The sequence below is a fragment of the Cydia strobilella genome, chromosome 14, assembly GCF_947568885.1.
Source record: "Cydia strobilella chromosome 14, ilCydStro3.1, whole genome shotgun sequence".
In the NCBI taxonomy this organism is placed as follows: Eukaryota; Metazoa; Arthropoda; class Insecta; order Lepidoptera; family Tortricidae; genus Cydia; species Cydia strobilella.
The window spans coordinates 1,075,374-1,094,057 of record NC_086054.1 but is presented as its reverse complement, the minus strand read 5'-3'; the positions used below and the strand labels follow the sequence as shown (position 1 = coordinate 1,094,057).

The following is an 18,684-nucleotide window of genomic DNA, read 5'->3' as shown; positions in this document are numbered from 1 at the left end:
AGGTGTGAAGGGAGAGATGCATCACTGTAAGCCACAATGCAATTAGGTATGTGCCCGACGTTACCGCCACAAGCTACTTAGGTACTCTAGATACGTAGTCTACATTTCGCCGTCCCGACTTGCTCAACTAACGCTGGGATCCGCGCACCTCTGCGCCGCCTTTGCAATACATAAAATAAACTATTCACGGCCGTAGACATTTTCAACACAAACAAAGTACGTTTCCAAAAGCAAGTCCTTGAAATCCTAGCTGAGACAACTTAACTTCCTTGTGTAGCTTGTTTCTCTAGTGTGCGTTAAGTTTAGTTAAGTTTACTGTAGCATTAAGTACCTTACCTATATTATGTATAGTTCTTAGTGAGAGCGTTTTAGGAGGTAGGTGCATATGTTTTGAACTGTATCTTATTATCATTTGCTATTATTGTAAGTACTTACTTCTGTTGTTTCTCCAATAAAGAAAATAAAATAAATAAAATACATCGAACAAAGGAAATTTATGGAGACATGATATATTTTCCTAAAGGGGCGTTATGAAATCGGCGTCGCGGAGTGTGCCATGTTGGCTCACACCGTGACACCAAGCTGAGTAAGGACCATTTAGCGCAACCTCATTCTGTTTAATTATTTCTAGTTTTAGTCTTGTTATGTTGTGCTAATAAATGCTTTTTCTTTCTTTCTTTCTTTCTTATGAAGATTCATGATATTTTATCATGACTATTAACTTCTTTGAATCTTCATAAAGTAAGTTATTTGATAAATACTTAAAACAAAACGCATTTTGATAACGCACACGAGAATCACGAGATGCACCGACAATAAGTATACTTTTATACATCATTGCCGGCCTGGAACAGCAAAGTTCGCCGCGCATTCCACTATGTAAGTATAGGTATTTCGTTGTTTTTATTTAAAAAAAAAGATTGCCGTAACTGCCTTACTAACCGGCCTCGCATATGCGTGTAACGCATCAAACTCTTTTTAGACCAGGTTTCCCATATTTTGCCGGTTTCACTTTTTATATTTTTGCAAAAAAGGCTTTTAACAAGATTCTCCCTCGTGTCGGTGCAGGTGGAAAATTAGGTGTGAAGCGAGATGCATCGATGCAACGGGGCCACAATGCAATTATGTGCACGACGATACCGCCGCAGGCTAGATATCGGTTTAGCGAATTTTATGTGCCGCAAGATATTCTTTATTATTTATTATTTTCTCAGGGAATTTGCGCTGTGAGATAGTTATAGTCAAAATAAGATCTCGATAGAAAAATTAAACAAAAGCTCCATATCGTATCTGATCTAATTGGTTAAATATAATAGTTATTGTAACAACACAACACATATAATGTAAGGCATATGCTCAGCAGTGGGCGACTGAAGGCTAAAATGATGATGATCATCTATCAAAAACTATATGTGTTGTCAAAATATTTAAATCACTACGGTTACACTCGCTAGTATTTTTAGTATCTATTGGCGTCATGGTTCGGACTTCTCGGGAGTCCTTCCTCAGGCTCGAGTGCCCGCGGCGTCATTACTCCGTGCACAATATAGCGACTAAAAATACTAGTGATTATATCACATAATTGAAATTAAACTATCCTGAGACATATTTCAAAATATTTAGATCGCTGCGGTTACACTCACTAGTATTTTTAGTTGCTATATTGGCGACACGTGTGCACGGAGTACTGACGCCACGGGCACTCGAGCCTGTGGAAGGACTCCCGAGGGGTCCGAAACATGTCGCCAATAGCGACTAAAACTAAAAATACTAGCGAGTGTAACCGTAGTGATCTAAATATATTGACAACACATATAGTTTTTGATAGATGGTCATCATCATTTTAGCCTTCAGTCGCGCCCTGCTGAGCATAGGCCTCTCTTCGTGTACGCCACTTATCCCGGTCCTGGGCTACATGAAATGTATTGTTGTAAAAGTTTTATACGGGAAAATAATCTATTAGTATGTATTGTATAGCCCATTAAAGGCAGACTTTGCGAGACTTGTAGGCTGTAATATAAAAGCTCCTTTAGCTCCTTCTACAAATGCATTTCAAAGGAAAACCAATACCCAACATACTGCAACATTTCTCAAATAAAACGATCTTCAAAAACCTATTACCAGCTGTTCTATCCGCACTCGCATACCACTCGATTATATATTAACAATTAGATGTGGTTTTGATACTACCTTGATAATCGTCTTGGTTATTGGCGCGTACGCGTAACGCGCCAATACGCGCGTATCTCTCGCACGACTTTTACTTTCGTTTCTCATGCACCTAATTAGTAGAGGTATCGTACCACGCGACAGTATCTCGCCCCAATCCGTACCAAGTTTTGCAATCTGAATCGGCCTCCCGGGGATTTTCCTTGTTACCGAGATTCCGACAATAGCTTTGCGGGCCTAGGCGTCTATGAGAGCATTACGTAGATACATATATATGTACCTAAGTAAGATATTTGAAGCTTTTAGAATTTCTCATCTTGTCTCAAATCAATTTTTTTTTAGTATACATCAATACTAGTTTCTACCCGCGACTTAGTCTGGATGAGTAATCATTTTAGGATTCATATCACCATACCAACTTTCATCTAAACCGGTAAAGCAGTTTAGAAAAGACAGACAAAACAGTCACTTTTTTTTTAATGTGATAGCAAACGAGCAGACGAGCCGCCTGATGGGAAGCAGCATATGTTTTGCATTAATAATAACATCCAAACAACAGTCAGTCAGCTGACGGGGGGCTCCGACATGGCTAAATTTATCGGAAGCGCCTTTTCGATATCGGATGTCGGAAGGCGCCTATGACAAAAACAGCTGCAGGAGAGTGCCATTGGCATTAAGTCCGCCTTTTTTTGCGGTATTTCTTCTTAAACACATATATCTACAGAGAAACACATATATCTTAACATTTTACTTCCTTCCGACATCCGATATCGGATCCGACAATGTAAAAACGCTCTAACCCGGGGTTAACCGATTAAACCGTTAACCCAGTGTCAAATAGTACTGGTAACCATGGTAGCTCCATGGTACGTAGGTAGTGAAATGGTGCAAGTGGCGCTTACAGACGCAAACAAGTCATGCTCATGGCCAATAGTTAAATAAAGTTTTAAAACAGATCTAGTTTTTATTCAAGCTGATAAGAATTACGTAAATACGTTTTGCCTAAGGCGCTGCGAAGTCATGCGTTCAAATGTGACGGCGAATTTTGAATGTCGTCTTAACAGGGGGCGTAGCTCAGATGGTAGAGCGCTCGCTTAGCATGCGAGAGGTACGGGGATCGATACCCCGCGCCTCCAACTTTTTTTTCACCTCACTCGCTCGGAAAACCTCAGTTTATAGCGCGAAATCTGCGTGCAAAAGTCTATTTTATCCGCTAGCGTGCAAAAGTCATTTGAATTTCGAACACGATGAATATGTGTGCTTTTCTCTTGTTTAGTTTGTTTGGATTTGAGTGTGTTATGTCTTATATTTGATATGTTTAATAGAGGGCAAAATTAATTATATATACAGGGTGACCTTAGCCACTGGACAAAACCTGAATTCCCACGTATATATATATATTACGTATCAGTTAATTGATGCGTCAGATTCATTAGTTTCGTAAGCTGTTAGTCAATTTCTGTACGGTTCAGTTAATTGATGCGTCAGGTTCATTAGTTTCGTAAGCTGTTAGTCAATTTCTGTACGGTTCAGTTAATTGATGCGTCAGGTTCATTAGTTTCGTAAGCTGTTAGTCAATTTCTGTACGGTTCAGTTAATTGATGCGTCAGGTTCATTAGTTTCGTAAGCTGTTAGTCAATTTCTGTACGGTTCAGTTAACTGATGCGTCAGGTTCATTAGTTTCGTAGGCTGTTAGTCAATTTCTGTACGGTTCAGTTAATTGATGCGTCCGCTTCATTAGTTTCGTAGGCTGTTAGTACTTTTACGAGTCAATTTCTTTACGGCTTAGTTAATTGATGCGTCCGCTTTATTAGTTTCGTAGACTGTTAGTACTTCTATACGAGTCAATTTCTTTACGCGAGTTTTTATAAATAAGATTTAAGCACTTTGCTACAGTTGCAAGCTAAGGAGACTGGAGTCCGCTGTTCAGCCTAATCCCAAGAGTTGAGTCTGGCACTCATTTTCTGGACCAGCTAAAGCGTCTGCCATCCAAGCACATTACTTTCCTTGGTCATGGAACAACTGGTAAATGTCAACAAGAGTTTCTTACAATATGATCAGTAAGAAAGAAAGAAAGAAGAAAGAAAATACATTTATTTGACACCACAACATAGTACATAAAAAAGAAAAGCATGCAGACAAAAAACATTTGGACGCCAAAAAGGATCCCCACTCAGCATAGTGCCGCGGCAAACCGTGGCGCTGGTTTTCTGTGGGGACCTGGCTTAATCTAAAAATTAATGGCGACACGTACGCCAACGTGTTACCAGTCAGGGTTCGAACCCATCGCGATCCTAAAAGTGGTCCCTGTATTCACAACTCAAACATTAAATATTAATTTGCGAGGATTAGAGGAAACACGATCCGCTTGTCCCAGCAACTCGATATTTATTAATCAGCTTTTAAAATGTCTCGAGTAATTAAATACATATTTTACATTTAGGGCTATGTTTTAAGATGAATAAATGAAACAGCCACAGCCGATGGCAAGTTTGATAAGATAATAAATCATTTGATATTCTTAATCTAATGCGCGAATTCTAGCGTGGGACGAGCGGTGATTACGTTTTGTTTCTCGGATCTCGCGTTAGATATCTAATGGCATAACAAAACTTCCGTGAGACACAGACACATTAAACATATTAATAACGGGTCAGTCACGTATTTTAAGTCGAAAAACGCTCGACATGTTTCACTCCGTACCGTCCGTCACCGTCAACGCAAGCTCCTGATGACGCTATTCGGTACGGAGTGAAACATATCCAGCGTTTTTCGACGTAAAATACGTGAGTTACCAGTTATTAATATGTTTAATATGTCTAATGGCATAAACTCATTGCATCCGAAATTTAAACTTCACTAAACGGCCGGAGATATATTACTGTCATTTTTCCTGCACTGTATGAGAATACCTACCATATACACAAAACACAAAGCAAACATTTAGCAATTCCATCCGCGGTCGAAGCTTCCAGGGACAAAATTTACCGCGTCAAATATTTTAAAAAGGCCATTTAGAGGCCGCGGCTCAAAAGCCCGTGACGGCAGTCATGTAAATTATATGCCGCTATCCTGAAAACACCACGAGTAGGGAAACAAGGATAAAATACACAAATTCAGGATATTAAAAGAAATATGCACTGTCGTCATAATTGTTACCTTATTGCAAAGTCTTTTGTCATAGTGACAATTACAGTCACAATAATGTGAAATATCTCATGGTTTTTATATAAATTTTCAGTTGGCAAGAATTATAAAGTAACCCAATAATCAAATTGGTTAACCACGAATAAATTCGAGCCATCCTCATTTCGCAGTGCATTTGCCGACCGAACGTGGCCCTGCTCGCGTGAGATGCAATAGTCAAAGCGTGCCCGGTTCATATATTAGCCAAGGTTTATGCTTTTAAAATGACGACTGATTATATCTTGTACATATTAATACATACGAGCCGACCTCATTTCGCAGGCATTTGTCCGAACATGTCCCGCCTTAGGGCATGAGATATACACGGTGGCTAAAAAATAAGTGCATTCCCGCTGCCAGGGAGGTTTTGGGATTATTCTGTGCAACTTTTACTATGGCTGGTCCAATTTATATGGGAAGGTAATTTTTTTTCGCGATTTCGTGGTTGGTCCTATAGTAAAAGTTGCTCTGTATAATCACAAAACCTCCCTGGCAGCGGGAATGCACAAATTTTTTTAGCCATCCTGTATAGCAATGGTCCATCACCAAGCGTGTCTAGTTTGGTATTTAGGAAAAAACAGTTTATATTACAAGTCTAATGTATCTAATGATAACGTAATACTCACGCCGCATACGATGCATCAAAACTATTTTTAAGAACCAGGAGTTTAGTCAAGACATGGTCACCCTAATCACGAATACATTTGGGCCCTCATTCCGTAGTGCATTTGCGAGCGTGTCACGCCTTCGGGCGTGAGATAAAGCGACCATCTCAGTCCTGCGCTGGTGTATACGTTGGCTAATGGGTCCGTATTGTTCTAATAAGGGTACGTTTCCATTTTCACCAGAGATGTGCGAGGATAGAATCACTTCATTTACGTATCCTCGCTCTGCGCAGATCTAGTGAGCAATTTTCTATTGATTCTTAACAAACACATCCCTCACTACGCATCATTGCACATTTCTGGTAGAAACACAGACTATCCCGGGAGAAGTCCTTGGTAATTAGAAAAGAACGCTTATAGCATTTATGTTTTTTTTTTTGTGAATTATTGAGTCCTCTTTTATGAGTTATGGTTTTTTGAACAGGCAGTTTTTTTGGTCTTATATAAAAAGCCCTATGCATATTATCTTTTTATCCTCAGGTCAATATCATGTTGGTAACATATATATATTTGCGAATTTGCGAGCTTGGGAAGTTGGGAAACTTCCTGCGTGGTCCACATGGCTAATGGGCCCGTATTGTTCCCGTAATCCTGGTTAATCCCCGGCTATCGAAATCCGTACTGCCCGGGAATAATAAATCCCGGGCAGTACGCTTTGAAGATAATGTTGGTAATGTAATTCTGATTTTTTTACGTATCTGATTATCTATTCTATTCTCGTTTCAGGTAGTGCTGCTGCAGGTTTATGGCGTTAGCCGCGAAAGCCGAATACGCCGTTTACAATCTGGTCGCGGACGCTGGAGGAAGTCACTTTTTAGGGTTCCGTACCCAAAGGGTAAAAACGGGACCCTATTACTAAGACTCCGCTGTCCGTCTGTCCGTCTGTCTGTCACCAGGCTGTATCTCATCAACCGTGATAGCTAGACAGTTGAAATTTTCATAGATGATGTATTTCTGTTGCCGCTATAACAACAAATACTAAAAAGTACGGAACCCTCGGTGCGTGAGTCTGACTCGCACTTGGCCGGTTTTTTCTTTAGCTTAAGATGTATTTCAGTTTAGTCGACTTATATTGACCGGAATATTGACCGTGATTACCTTTTGTATTATTTTTGAGCTCCCGATATTATATCCCGGTCAATATAAGTCTAGTGAAACTAACCGTGAATCATTAAAAACTGTTATTTCAGTTTAATCTCATTATCCGTCCGAAAAGCAAGTTGCAGAAGGTATTTTAGTTTTAGTAAAAAATCTTTGACGTGAAAAATCCGGGTCTCTATTGTTTGACATAATTATTGAAAGTCACAATGTAATAATTGTCATATTATCATTAGTCATTATTTGGTTTTTCTCAGAAACGCGTAACTTTTCAGGATTGCCATAAAACAAACCTAACCTAAGCAGCTATCTATAGGATAACCCGAGGAAAATCCTGAAAAGTTAACGGTTTCAGAATTATGTCTAATGATAATATGACAATCATTACATTATGACTTTCAATAATTATGTCAAACAAAGGGACCCCGAAAAATCCACGTGCTAAAAACGATAACATAATAACATCAACACACTATAATGTACATTTGCCAACGGTCCTAATGCATTTCCAATCACGTGTTAGTATCGACCGGGCGTCAAATTGGCCCTTCCCCGGGCACGGAACACTTAACCGAGCGTTTACCGTCCTCGAGGGGCGATCCGGCTTCAGACTTGAACTGATTGAATTATATAGGGGGATATATCGGGCATTGGAACATGACATATCCGAAACTATAACTTTGAAGAGACTATGACATTTACTAACCTCTTGGGGTTCAATGACCTAATACAAGTACAAATTACCTGCAATGAAATTCATTTCTTAATTAAATGGACCAGTTGCTTTTCTCTTGTTTCGTTAGATTTAAAAAAAAACAAATTCAACTCTATTCTCTAATACCACTGATTCAAATTCGATTGTCAATTTTCTATGTATGGTGGGCCGCTAGACGCTAAAACCCACCAAATGTTCATAATTCATAATTTTCTGTTGAGTTAAAATACCATACTTTTTCGTAACTCGGTTCGGTAGTAGATTTTTAGGATATCCGGTACGATTGCGCTTATATTGTACAGAATAGGGAACTCCTATCCAATCCACCAAATTTTATCGATATCTGACAAAAAACGATTGACAGCAAAATACCTATAGAAATCCCTAGGCACTAAATCATTTGAGTTCTCATTATGCAGCATAAGTCAGTTTCATTTTTAAATTTGATTAGTTGGAAAATTGTACATAAACCGACACAAAACTGAAGATACAACGTGAAGAAGATAGGTAATTGGGAGATTTAAAGGTTGGTTATGGCAAAGAAAAAACCAGTTGTTCATGTTCATAATTTGTTTAGAGGCTTGCGCTTGCGCAAATAGAGCCACAACTTCATTTGCGCCATTGTCACTATTCTGAGCCTCAAACTTGTTTAATGTTTAACCAGACACAGATCATTTGCTTCTAGATTTAGAGTACACGATGACTAGCGGTTGACTCCCCGTAGATTAACTTAAGGGGCCCACCCATTACCAGTCCGCCGGACGATATCGGCCTGCCAGTTGTTCGGAACTGTAAAATTTTTGTTCTAACCGACAGGCTGATTCCGTCCGGCGGACTGGTAATGGGTGGGCCCCTTTAGTATAAGAACGTGTACAACAGCTCGTTTTCGACCTGTGCTCTCGTAAGATACAAGTATTAACAGACATTGAATTTCAGAGTATGTAAATGCAACTAAAATACAATACACAATTACAATATACAATTGTCCCGGTCAATATAAGTCTAGTAAAATACATAAACTGGTTGTGGAAGTCTGGTTCGATGATTTAAAGCAGAAAAGACTTCGGGCTTCACAGGAATCATCAACAGGTTCGCATTTCACCTGCGATCTTTGTGGCAGGAAGTGTCGTGCTGCGATTGGACTTTACAGCCACAGGAAAAGATGTGCCGCACCTCCGATCGCCGATGGTGCCAAGACCTCTTTTCTTAAAAAACTGTAGCTGCAACAATCATCTGTCAAGATGCTGTGGCCAATGATGAGGTGCCTCAATACGTGATGACCGCAAATTGTTTCACATACCCCGTCTATTGGTTAAATGATCTCTGTATTTAACCTACTCGCGCGCAACAATACTTCGTTAACTCGTGTGCTAATATTTTGTTTATCTTTCTGACTGTTTGTCTTTTCATGTTGTGTTTGGATGATGTTTCTTTTCCTTAGATTGATTTTAATGAACAATTTAAAATATAATCTTATTTCCACGGAACCGCAGGGGCTATTATTAATTGTATTTAATTTGGACTGTGCTTTAGCTGTTTTATTTTGAAGATTAAGAGTTGTTTATTATGTTATTTAATGTACCGTCATTTAATTTATATCGCGTTATCCTAGTTAAAACAACTTTAGTATTTATATTTGACTCGTTTACTATGTTCTCAACTTTAAGAACAAAACAAATTATTTTATTCAATATTTTGATTTGTGTTTTTTAAGTAGTTACACTACTATATATAATCCGGCCTTCACCACTAGTGGGCTTCGTCACTTTTTTATGTAAATGACATCTATTTCAGTTTATTATTTATGTTCTCACAATGCAAAATAAACTAATGACTTTAGAAGAATTGATTTTTTTTTTCCACTGTACAGTCGTCTGCAATGAAATCTAGCACAATATAGCGTGTAAAAATCTGATTTTTTAAGCCGGAAGAGCATTTTTTTGTCTGGTGTCTGTTAAAAATACATAAATTGCACCAATAAACTTAATCATTATTTGTTACAAATATCATAAACCACCAGGAAGGCAGGAACTCGTAAACACCGAGCGGAAGGAAAAGGCAATCTTCCAATTTCGGAAACAACGTTTGAAATTATAGCGATGGCGTGGCGGTGGAAAGTTTTTCCATCATCGCGGAGTCACGTGTCCCGCATCCGTTTTGGGGTGGTGTTACAAACACTAGGGGAGCAGGGGTGAGTCGAGAGCGTAGGTCTACCAGCCGAGCTAGCACATGATTGGCGCGAGAGTATCTCGCCGCGACATATACTACCCGTCCCTCTTTAATTCATACAGTTAATAAAAGACGGGTAGTCTATCTCGCAGCGAGATACTGTCGCGCCAATTATGTGCTCGGCCTACAGGAGAAGCATCCTATGCTCACATTTGATCAGATATAAATTACTTTTGTATTTGCAATATTAATACAAAAATATGATAACATTAGTAGTGGAAGTGAGAAGAAGTTATTTCGCTCACTGCGAAAGGATGATTCATGAGCCTTTAAAAATTGATAATGGTTGAGCACACAGATGGCGAACTTAGTACCAGAGCTGGTTGCCAACCAAATGAACTGATCAATTGAAGGACTCCACTTCCTCTAAGTTTTGTTCGGTTGTAACGCAGCGTACTAAGCGAAGCGAAGCGATGCGGCGCGGGGTGAATCAATCCTTTGATACCTATAGAAGTGTCCTACGTGGGCGATCTCGTTGCGAACGCGAACGCGGTGGGCCCGCCGCGCCGCGCCGCTTTGTGTTCACGAGTTGTTCGCACGTAAGACGCAGCGTATGTGGATGGACAGCAGCTGATGGAGGTAAATCATACACTACAAATGTGGACTATCCAGTGTTGTTGAAGATGTTTAGTCATGAGGAAACAACCAGAGACAGAAAGTAGAAAAAAGAATTCCTTAAAATTTCTGAGGCTGAAGAGGGTTTTTTTTTAAAGATACGTTCAGATTTCGAGGTCAATAGAAAGCCAAATTCAGTGCGAACGAGATTACAATAATGCTTGCTCTTTTAACACGTAACTAACATGTCCTGTAATAGAATTACAATATATTTAACTGGCTCACTCCAGAAATCGCGTCGCCTATGTTCTGTACGAAATTGGAACAACTTCCCAGCACCAAGCCTTTAGATCTGACGAATGGGGTGTTAGCCCGCCCATCGTGATGAGAGATGATTTATACTTCTATTATTATGACAAACAAAGACTTGAGGATATTGAAAATTGTACAATAATAAAGGGTGACAAATATTAAAAAATTTCATAGGTAGGAAAAACCTGAATTTTTTGCGGAATATAATATACATTTACGAATACTGACAAACCCTATTCAGGTTTATATACGCTTTGTAAAAAATGACCTACTTCTGATTAAGTGCTTGAGCTACACTGGGGCGAGATGAAAAGAGATAATTTATTATTTTATTCTTATCAAGTCATGCTCATGGTGTATGCATGCAAATGATGTTTTGCAAGTTTATTGTTATAAGGTTTATTGTTATCAATGCATTCGAAATGTGGTTATACCGAAGAATGTTAAAAATTTCCTGGAGAGACAAAGTTTCAAACATTGAAGTTCTGAATAGAATGAACAAAAAACTTGAACTTTTGACCACCGTAAAGACAAGGAAAACCTCATATTTTGGACATATCTATAGACACGACAAGTATAACATAATTCGTAACATCTTGGAAGGGAAAATCGACGGCAAAAGGAGCAGAGGAAGGAGAAAGCTAACCTGGATAGACAACATTAAAAGCTGGTCCAATATTAATGACACTGCCAGTTTGTCTAGACTGGCACAGGATAGAACCAAGTTCCGTAAGATGGTCGCCGACATCCGCTGAGGATATGACACAGCAAGAAGAAGAAGATTGTTATAAGAACATTGTTTATTTTATACTAGCTTTTGCCTGCGACTTCGTCTGCGTGGAATCAGTAACAGCAGCTAGAGTAAGTTTAGCGCCTGGCACCTGGATAAAGTTATAAGCTTAATTGCTTAATTCTATTAACAGGCATTTCATTAATTATCTCAATTCCACCCCCCGTTTCACCCTCTATAGGGATGATTTTCGACATAAAAACTATCCTATAAACAATGGGAATTAACATTTTTACAAATCTCTATGACCTTTATTTGTAAGTAACAAAATAAATTGCCCCATTTGTGGTAACAGTGTGAGAATGAGAAGTAGAAATTGAAAAAGTTTGTCTTTGTCTCCAAAGTAAGTAAAACTTACAAAGTTAGATTCTCGATATTTCTGTTTCATTGAAGTTGTTTTGAAGTTTTAGAACTAAACGCTCCTTTGAGGGCAATGCTTTCACGAATATAATATATAAACGCGAAAGTAACTTGTCTGTCTGTCATATCTTCACGCTTAAACTGTTGAACGATTATAAATGAATTATGGTATGGAGATATATTGAGGTCCGGGGAAGGACAAAGGATAGTTTATATCACGGAAATCATCATTATACGCAAACGAAAATTAGTTGCAACCAGGGTGAAATTTTTTACCACCTCTCATACTCTGCTTAGTGACATTATAGGTCATACCTAATAACTTTTATTATGGGACCAATGATGAAATCGTGAAAAAAAAATTGGCTGTCCCATATAAATCAGCGGCATTACAACGCTGAACAGCTGCCAGGCGCCCGAATTAATTAAAAATGATAGTATGGCCTACTATATAACTAAAGGGATTTTATTTGGGAAAGAGCAAGGTCACGCAAACAACATTTATGCGCCGCCGCCGTTGAAGGAAAACCCAAGCTTTTTTGCCATCATAGGCATATTTTGATTTTAATAAAAAGCCACGAATTAGATCTGGATCAGTTATGGAACTGATCTGTCAAAAGTAACCAGATCCATAACTGATCCAGATCTAATTCGTGGTGTTGTTGTTGTGTTGAATACGCCTGATTGAATAAAAATTATAAAAATATGTATTGGAGGCGCGGGGTATCGATCCCCGTACCTCTCGCATGCTAAGCGAGCGCTCTACCATCTGAGCTACGCCCCCGGTTACGTGCAATCGCGAATATCTTAATCATATTTATTAAATTCAATGTCATTGTCGTATCAAGTGTAAGCGCTGGTGGCCTAGCGGTAAGCGTGCGACTTGCAATCCGGAGTTCGCGGGTTCAAACCCCGGCTCGTACCTACCAATAAGTTTATCGGGACTTATGTACTATTTGATATCTACCAGTCGGTTTTCGGTGAAGGAAAACATCGTGAGGAAACCGGACTAATCCCAATAAGGCCTATTACCCTCTGGGTTGGAAGGTCAGGTGGCAGTCGCTTTCGTAAAAACTAGTGTCCACGCCAATTCCTGGGATTAGTTGCCAAGCGGACCCCAGGCTCCCATAAGCCGTGGCAAAATGACGGGACAACGCGAGGAAGATGATGAAGATGATTGTCGTATCAAGCGTAAACATTCACTTGAGTGTAATCAAGTAAGAACCAAACCCCGAACGTAACTCATACAATATTGCAATGATTGCCTTTATAATGTGTTTGTTAATTCTCTACCTACTGGATTGTTTGTTTTCCTTACACGAACTTTTAGTGTTTCTTTTTGGCCCTATGGTTGACTGGTAGAGAATGCCTTTTGGCATTAAGTCCGCTATTTGTGAATAATTGTTTATATTTGTCCATTAAAGTTAAATAACTCAAGCAAATTCTTTTTCACGATAGGTACCCAAAAGATTTTCTGTGTTTGTGTGAAAGGTGTGAAGGTGTGAAGCGGCACTTTAGAGACTACAGAGTATTTTTTTGCAATTAAGGTTTGTTATAATTTTCGAATCTTCTCCATTCAAACGTAGTGGGAATTTCCCTCTCTGGATATTAACGTTATGAAAAATATTTATACACAATTTAATGTACGTATATTAACCACAGCTATGTCCCTTCGTCTCTTTTTTTCGATATTTTATAAGCGAGTTAGAAGCTTTTAAAATTCGCATCTTTTTTCGTTCCTATCTTTGATTTAGACTGTTAATGCGTCGCGCTTTTATGCGTTAGATATTTTTTTCATCTTTTAGATATCGGAATAAGTTGAGGCAAGAGAGTTGAGGCAAGGAGACGCAAGGGGAGACCAAGGAGAACATACATAGATCAAGTAAAGGAAAAACTCAACGTCGTGTCGTATCAGGCTGTCAAGGAGAAGGCAGAGGACCGACACATACGGAAATCGCTCCACCGACAAGAGTATAACTCTTAAATATATGATGATGATCGGAATAAGCGGACCCGCATAAACCAATATATTTTGCCAATTTAATTCCAACCCATCAAATTCTGCGAATTTGACCAAAGGTAACATATGTAATATCGTGTCTCGTTTGAAAAGTAACAACAAACGTTACAATATAATAACGAAATGTGTGCTCGATCTGAACCACGACAACAATACAATTCAACAATGGAACTCGCATCAAATGTCCCAGTTCAATATGTGAAAATATTACATTCTCGCATGTATTCTTATAGCTGCGCGGGTCACCGCCGGAATCGCTAGTGTAGATTTTTTAAGGCAACGGGAGAGGTTTTTTAACAGACTTCAAAAAAGCATGAGGTTATCAATTCGATCGTTTTTAGGGTTCCGTACCCAAAGGGTAAAAACGGGACCCTACTAATAAGACTCCGCTGTCCGTCTGTCTGTCACCAGGCTGTATCTCATGAACCGTGATAGCTATAGACGGTTGAAATTTTCACAGATGATGTATTTCTGTTGCCGCTATAACAACAAATACTAAAAAGTACGGAACCCTCGGTGCGCGAGTCCGACTCGCACTTGGCCGTTTTTTTGTGTATTGTATGTTACCTCTAACTCCCGTCACTTCTGAAAATAGGTGCGACAAAAAAAAACAACTCTCTGAAAATGGGCTCAGCTCCATTTTACTATTACCAATTTTTTTAAAGATATATGAAGCAAAAGAGCAGATGAATCGCCTGATTATAAGCGATTACCGCCGCCCATGGACACCCGCAACACCAGAGGGGTTGCAAGTCCGTTGCCGGCATTTAAGATGGGAGTACCTACGTTTTTCTTAAACGGTAAAGGTAGGAAGATACTAATTTTTATCAAGCAAAAGAAAAAATGGAAAATTCACCGCTTCGGTCTATTAGAACTTCGGAACACCGGTCAATTGTCTCTTATCCAACTGAGCTACCGAAACTTACTTGAAGCGTGCGGATCTATTAATTCCTTCCTTTTTTTTACATGCCTTAAGGCTTTATCTTAATGGCACCGGTTTTTATTTAATATAATAACCTTTATACTGGTTTCTTGAGTCTTTGCCTCGCTACTGCTTGACTGAACTCAACACGAAATCATACTAAATGTCAAAGAATACTTTATCTCTTGAATGATGAAAGCAAAGGCGTTGATGCTTGTTAGACTTTTATGTTTTGAGATAAAGGTAACTCAAGTGAGGCCTGAGGTTAGCGAGTATCGCCAGTTTAAAAAAAGTTTGAGTGGAGTGTGGTTCAAAGTTTTTCCAAGTTTGGGATGACTATGATCGACAGATACCTACACAACTGAGGATAAATAAGTAATATATTCTTCTTATTCTATATTCTTTGGTATTCTTTGTGTGTATCTTTGTAATGTTTTAATATGTATCTTTGTGTGTTATCTGTCGTGGCATCACCGAATGGGTCCTACGGAAGACCAGCGCTGGCTTTGTAGCTAGCATTATGCTGAGTTGGGTCCATTTCGTGATGCACACTTGATGATCTCTTCTTTTCTTGCTGTTGTTGTCTGTACATGTTCGTACTTGTGCTGTGATCGTCACGAATAAATGTCTTTTATCTTTTTTTTTTTTTAATAAATATTATAGGACATTCTTACACAGATTGACTAAGTCCCACGGTAAGCCCAAGGAGGCTTGTGTTATGGGTACTCAGACAACGATATATATAATATATAAATACTTAAATATGTACATAAAAAACACACATGACTCAGAAACAAATATTTGTGCTCATCACACAAATAAATGCCCTTACCGGGATTCGAACCCAGGACCATCGGCTTCACAGGCAGGGTCACTACCCACTAGGACAGACCGGTCGTCAAAGGATTCGGTCGTCAAAGGTCGAAAGGATGTCAAGGATTTACCGTGATATTGGGATATTTCATGGTAGAATTTCTACTTTAACTACAAAAGCGAGCGAGAGAAGAACTTCGAATACGGTAAGGAATACGCGGAAACTCATAACTTCTAAATAGTTAGATCAGAATCCCTAGTTTAAATTTTCTTCGATAGCGTGTCGTGCGTTCGCGTTTGCTTTATACGGGATTTTGAACAGCGCGCCAAGCGGGACGTTTGGGAAACTCAAAATCCCATACAAAATGACACTTAACGCAAACGCGTAGGTACAGTTTATGTTATGATGAGACAAATCAACTTTTTCTTAATAGCGGGAAAAAATGAGGGCCGTTTATGATATCAAAACAGAGAGCTTCGTCCAAATATTTTCCGTCGCTAGATGTCTATTATGTAATAGACTGTAGCTATAAGAGTACGTCTTGGACTGGCAGACTTTTTTTTTATAAAAAAAAACCCTTGGAGGCGCGGGGTATCGATCCCCGTACCTCTCGCATGCTAAGCGAGCGCTCTACCATCTGAGCTACGCCCCCGGTGATGTAGTTGACGAAATTATCGATACCATTACAGTAAGTCAAGGTAAATACGAGCTGTGCTCGACTTTCAACTTTCGTCTCGCACCGACTTGGCATCGTTAACCTAAGGCATACGCGTGTCAGGAATTATGCAAAAATAAACCCTATCACTTTGAAATAAAGTTCAAAACCAGGTGGGAAATTATATTCCCTCCGCGCGAGTCATACGTCGCGGCCTGCTAAGGCCACTCCATAGATCTTTAATGTCCAAAAGGCAACCCATCACAGCTGTATTTAAGAGATACGGTGGGTTGTTATTTCTTACGGCCTGATTCTAACTTTAAGATACGTAAAAAATTTGCTAAGGATACGACATGGATCGGATATGTTAGTGTCAAAAATGATGTTTCTTCAAACAACAAGTAACTGTCAAATATTTTTTTGTGACACACTTTTATTGCTGACTGTACCGCTTCTCATTTGCATGTCTATCGATGAGCCTAAACTTGATGTGTTTGTGTTATTCCATCGAGGAGTTCCTTTGGCTACCTACCGGCTGCATCATCAGAACACCTCCATGTTAGCATATTATTGTATTGTCACCGGAATTACGATAGTACTCCAAATTTCAACTGGATCAGATACCGAGAAGTGGTTCAAATTTCAGTTACAAGATTTGAGGCACTATAGATATATACAAAGGTATATACGCAGTGAAGCTAAATAAAAGTGTGTAAAAACGTCACTTTTGACATATCCGATTCATCGTATCTTTAGCAAATTATTGAAGTATCTCAAAGTTCGAATCAGGTAGTATAAGGACCAAATTGCATGCTGTCGAAAAACTGTAACTTTTATACCTTTTTTTTATTGATAAATCCCTTATTTCAATTTCAATTTATTTAACAAAAATGCAACGTTACTGGACTAGCCTAAGTCATTACATTTCTTATATCTAGGTTCGATTATAAATAATAATAATAATAAACAATAATAATAAATGTATGGACTAGGTACATAAAGATCATGTCATGTCTTATGTACCCTTTTTATGTGCAAATAAATGATTATAATTTAATTTAGTTCAATAATTAATTTAATAATTTACGCAATTACATATTATTTCGAAATCCCATAGTTCCAAAGACACTTGACTTCATTCAAGTGGGTGCATTAAGTAGATAGTTAACCCAAAAAATCCTAAATTGTCATCACTTCATGAACTTTAATCTTTACTTTCTGATATTTTACAAAAAACATTTTACAGGAATTACGTGCCGCTAAAAATCTTGAAGCACAGCAGAAATCCAAAAAGAATCTTATTGGAGGCGCGGGGTATCGATCCCCGTACCTCTCGCATGCTAAGCGAGCGCTCTACCATCTGAGCTACGCCCCCGGTGAAGAAAGCCGCGAATATTATCACCTGAACCATTTCTGATGTTGGGCGTTATTATATTGACACAAGTTCAGTTCAGTTTATTTATTGGTAAAAAATATTTTACAGGTCACACAGGTACATTTGAAATACGACAGTTATATACAATTAAATATGATTGATAAAATACATTGGTCAAAGTTTTCAATTTCTTAAATAATCATCGTGCAATAGTTGTCAATACAATAATATTTTAAATAATCTCTTTCATAAAATCATCAATAGAGTAACATGCTTGGTCAAGGAGTAGACATTTAAGTTTTTTATTAAGTATTGAATCGCTTTCTGTAAATTTAATGTCATTAGGAATTTTGTTGTATATTTTTGGCCCGATAACACTGAGAGACTTTCGGGACTTCGCGAGTCGTTGAGTAGGAGCGATTAGCATGGGCATTCTGCGGCTGTCTGCGTCGCGGGTACAGGTTTTTTTATATGCATCTAGGTTTGCTCTAACGTATTTACATGCTTCTAATATATAAACTAAGGCTTAATATATAAAGTAAGGCTTTATTCTGGATAATATAACATAGCACTCGTATATGTAATTATGTACAGTGTGGAGAGAATGAATGGGCCCTGGAGGGAAAGTACCTCAAAACCTTAAGTTAGCTCATTTTGCTTAAAGGAAACATTCTTTTATTTTTGAAAATAATCAAAACTGCATTTAAAGATTTTTCATTTTTTTTCCAATTTTACATGTCTAGAAATATTCTTGAATACTAATAAATATTCGATTTTATGGATATTTTGTAAGGCAGACGAGTGTAAGGCCTAATGTTT

General features: G+C 38.5%; 1 protein-coding gene and 4 non-coding genes across 5 annotated transcripts in view; 1 reads left to right on the top strand and 4 right to left on the bottom strand.

Annotated features, from left to right (window-relative positions):
• LOC134747409 (neurobeachin-like) overlaps positions 1-18,684 on the bottom strand; it is a 951,208-nt gene that overhangs the window by 348,554 nt on the left and 583,970 nt on the right. The window lies entirely within an intron of this gene.
• On the top strand, positions 3,233-3,305 carry Trnaa-agc (transfer RNA alanine (anticodon AGC)). The gene has a single exon. It is a non-coding gene; the product is annotated as a tRNA-Ala (tRNA).
• Trnaa-agc (transfer RNA alanine (anticodon AGC)) lies at positions 12,791-12,863 on the bottom strand. The gene has a single exon. It is a non-coding gene; the product is annotated as a tRNA-Ala (tRNA).
• Positions 16,415-16,487, bottom strand: Trnaa-agc (transfer RNA alanine (anticodon AGC)). The gene has a single exon. It is a non-coding gene; the product is annotated as a tRNA-Ala (tRNA).
• On the bottom strand, positions 17,793-17,865 carry Trnaa-agc (transfer RNA alanine (anticodon AGC)). Its single transcript has one exon. It is a non-coding gene; the product is annotated as a tRNA-Ala (tRNA).